General features: G+C 41.0%; 1 pseudogene; it reads right to left on the bottom strand.

Annotated features, from left to right (window-relative positions):
- Positions 1–461: 461 nt before the first annotated feature.
- On the bottom strand, positions 462–3819 carry LOC122739324 (annotated as a pseudogene).
- Between the last annotated feature and the right edge of the window lie 364 nt (positions 3820–4183).

Below are 4183 nucleotides of genomic sequence, written 5' to 3'. Positions count from 1 at the left end.
AGGAACAGAAGTTCGCTCTCTCTCTGGCTTTTCAACTTAGCTGTGGGGCACACCACAGTTTGTGTTCGGTTGGGTGTGCTGGTTCTGGGCCTGGCGTGGCAGTTTGGGATTTGGTGAGTTTTATAAAGGAAAATAGACTAAGCTTCGATCTAAGATTATTCATTTGTATTTCTACTTCCCTATTTCCCTAATTGGTATCACTTTTGTTGTCTAATTAATTCCCAAGCAATAAAACTAATCCCCTCACAGATTTAAGCTCAGAGGCTTCTTTTTCTAGTGGTCTGGGAGACATATATATATACTATATATATACACAAACACATATATATATATATAATATATATTTTTTTTTTTTGAGAAGAGACAAATTTTATTTCAGTTTTTCTGGAACAAACCATTTGCAGTGGGCTTGGGTACATATGGACAAGGATGACATGGGCGCTGAGCTGGATATAAAGTACTCCTTTCGACACTGCCGGCTGTTGCTCGTTATTCCCAAGTTCCACTTGCTTCACTTACTGCAGGGACTTCAATCTTCATGGATGTTGAAGAGCTTGGCTACTTCATTAAGATCTTCATGCTCTTCACCGTCTTTAATGATCTTTCTTGCTATTGGCATCCAGTTAAAGATGTTCCACAATAAGATCCCCACCACAACTTTATCCCTGAGATAGAAGATGACACCTTTGCCAAAGTCCTCCCCGTCTGTGGGGTTCTGTGGAGTCTTGGTATCGCTGGCAGGAATGCTGATGTCAGAGGCCTATGACTCTGTCTGAACGGATACCAGTCCCTGATTCTTTGGTTGCTGATTTCGGGGTGTCTTTTGCAGTAGCCTTGGCAAAAACCCCAACTGTGGGCAAACTACCATCCACAAGACCAATAGCTTCATATCCAACATCTGGGCCCAGATCACTCCAGAACATTGACTGATGCCAGTATGGTTTGGCAGCCCCGGTCATGTTTTCTCCAGCCAATCTTCCACTCACAACAGCATGGTCATGATGCTCTACCCGTCCTCTGCCCAACTTGATGTCATAGAAACATGCGGCATCTCCCTGCCACCCAAGATGTTAGAGCGTGCCTGGAGCTCTGCATTTACACGGAAGCCCCCCAAAATCAGAATCTACTTCCAGGCCACCAGTCTTGGCCAACTCAACTAATATATATGAAAAGTTAAAAGGGGGGAGTTTAATGCTCCTATATCCAATTTTAAAATCTCACAACAGTTTTCTGAAGAATGAATATAAACTATTAATGGACTTTTTAAAATCATTAATAAAATTGCAAACTAAATGACATTCAAAGTATAATTTTACATCAAATTAACAGATTCACTCCTTTATTATCAAGCATTTATCAGGTGCTGGTGACATAAAGACAAAAATGCAATAATCCCTCTCCACAAGGGATTTTCACTCTTCTTGGGATGGAGGGACAAGGGGTTAGAAGAAGCAGAGGTGAGGAGAAATAATATTCCAGGAAGAATATCCTATGCAAAAGGCTAGTATGTGGGAAACAGCAAGGGGACCAGTGTGTCTAGAACATAGAAATGTATGATTGGAAATAATGTAAAATCATTATAGAAAGATAGTTTGCAACAGATTTGTGGTATACTAAATGCTATACAGAGGAATCTGTAGTGTGTTCTAGAGAAAGTAGGAATCCTGTGGAGTTTAATTGAGCAATATTATAATGACATCACAAGACCTTAGATTAAAAATATAAATTTAGCCAATTTTGGGAAGGCTGGATTGGATAGGGAGTGGTTAGAAGTTGGGGAGACCAATAAAGAAGAGCTATTAAAGTAATGCAACTTAAAAATGGATGAGGTTCAGGGCGGAGCCAAGATGGCGGAGAGTAGCCAGCAAATTGCTTAAGCTCTCCTTCTGTTCCTCAAAAAGAACATTAAATAAAGCCTCTCAATGGATTCTGAAACTAGAGAACCTGCAAAGAGACAGAGAGATACAGTTTCCAACCAGAGATAATTTAGAAGACTCAGGAAACGTCGATCTCATTGGGGTTAAAAGGGAGGTGCAGCACAATGCAGAGGGGGGCCAGGGCAAGTCAGCCGGAAGCTGTGGACCACAACCAAGCAACTGAGGCCTCTGGATCCTGGCTCACCAAGCTGGTGGCACAGCAGGACAGGGCAAAACCCACCTGCACCAGCCAGGAGGGGAGGTTGCCAGCTGCACAGCCACCCATAGGACAGGCACGACCAGGCCTACCAATCCCAGGGCAGAAATTAGGCATAGACCAAACATCTGACACCTTTACTAAAATAAGGTCAAAATGGGTTCATGATTTAGACATGAGAGGTGATACCATAGGTAAAATTAGGAGAAGGAGGAAATAGGTCTAACTTTCAGATCTTTGGAAAGAAAGAACAGTTTATGACCAAACAAAAGACAGAGAATATTATGAAATACAAAATGTATGATTTTGATTACATTAAATTAAAAAGGTTTTGTACAAACAGAAGCAATCCATCCAAAATTAGAAGGGAGGCAGAAAGCTGGGGAAACAATTTTTATGGCCAGTACTTCTGATAAAATAAAATCTCTAAAATATATAGGGACACTAAATCAAATTTATAAGAATCTAAGTTATTCCACAATTGAGAAATGGTCAAAGGATATGAACAGGCAGTTTTCTGATGAAGAAATCAAAGCTATCTATTGCCATATGAAAAAATGCTCTAAATCACTATTGATTAGAGAGATGCAAATTAAAACAACTCTGAGGTACCACCTGACACCTATCAGATTGGCTAAAATTACAAAAAAGGAAATAAATAAATGTTGGAGAAGCTGTGGAAAAAATTGGAACACTAATGCATTGTTGGTGGAGTTGTGAACTGATCCAACCATTCTGGAGAGCAATTTGGAATTATGTCCAAAGGGCTATAAAGCTGTGCATACCTTTGACCCAGCAATACCACTTTGGGGTCTTTTTCCCAAAGAGATCATGGAAAAGGGGGAAAGAACCCACATGTACAAAAATATTTATAGCTGCTCTTTTTGTGGTGGCAAGGAATTGGAAATTGAGGGGATGTCCATCAATTGGGGAATGGCTGAACAAGTTGTGGTATATGAATGTAATGGAATACTATTGTGCTGTAAGGAACAATGAGCAGGAGGAGTTCAGAGAAACCTGGAAGGACTTGCATGAACTGATAATGAGTGAGATGAGCAGAACCAGGAGAACATTGTACACAGTATAATCAACATTATGTGTTGATCAACTGTGATAGACTAGATTCTTCTCACCAATCCAATGGAACAAGAAAGTTCCAAGGACTCAGGATGGAAAAGGCTCTACAAATCCAGAAAAAAAAAAAAGAACTGTGGAATATGGATGCTGATTGAACCATACTATTTATTTTGTTTTTGGTGCTGTTGTTTTTTCTTTTTTGAGGTTTTTCCTTTTTAATTCTTCTCGTATAACATGACTAATGCAGAAATATGTTTAATGTCATATATATATATATATATATATATATATATGTATCCTATACAGATTACCTGCTATCTAGGGAACAGCGGGGAGGGAGGGGAGATGGGGAGATGGGGAGGAGAGGAGAGAAAATTTGAAATTAAAAATCTTATCTAAACAAATGTTGAAAACTAAAATAAATAATTTTGTTTTCAAAAATGATGAGGTCCAGGGTAGAGCCAAGACAATTCCTGGAGCAACAGAACCCACGAAAGGACAGGGTAAAATAATTTTTCCAGCCAAGGACAACTTAGCAGGTTGACAGGAAAGGGTTGTCCCACCCAGATGAGAGTACTGTGTAGTCCAGTGCAGTCCAGTGTAGGGCATGGCAAACACAGACCCAGCCCTAGTAAACCAGGAGCAGGCCTTGGGAGCCACTGAAATCAGCAGTGCAGCAAACTCTGAGCCCACAGATGGTAAGGGGGTCAAACAATTGGTCAGGAGATTACAGGGGTCTCTTGCTAGCACTGAGGCAGGACCCTGTTGCTTTGCCTATACTTGAATCCAGGTCACAGTCCTGGGTGGCAACCCCTAGGACAGGGAGGAGGACCAGCACACAGAGTTTGCAGCCACAGTGAAGCAGGGACCCTCTGCACAGTTCCAGGGCAGAAAAGTAGGCTTGTGGTCTCTCACAGACCAGAGCACAAGCCAGGAGAGTAGTAAACACATCTCTCCTTAGATCATACCACCT

The sequence above is a fragment of the Dromiciops gliroides genome, chromosome 2, assembly GCF_019393635.1.
Source record: "Dromiciops gliroides isolate mDroGli1 chromosome 2, mDroGli1.pri, whole genome shotgun sequence".
In the NCBI taxonomy this organism is placed as follows: Eukaryota; Metazoa; Chordata; class Mammalia; order Microbiotheria; family Microbiotheriidae; genus Dromiciops; species Dromiciops gliroides.
The sequence above is the reverse complement of the archived record's forward strand: the minus strand, read 5'-3'. Positions and strand labels throughout refer to the sequence as shown.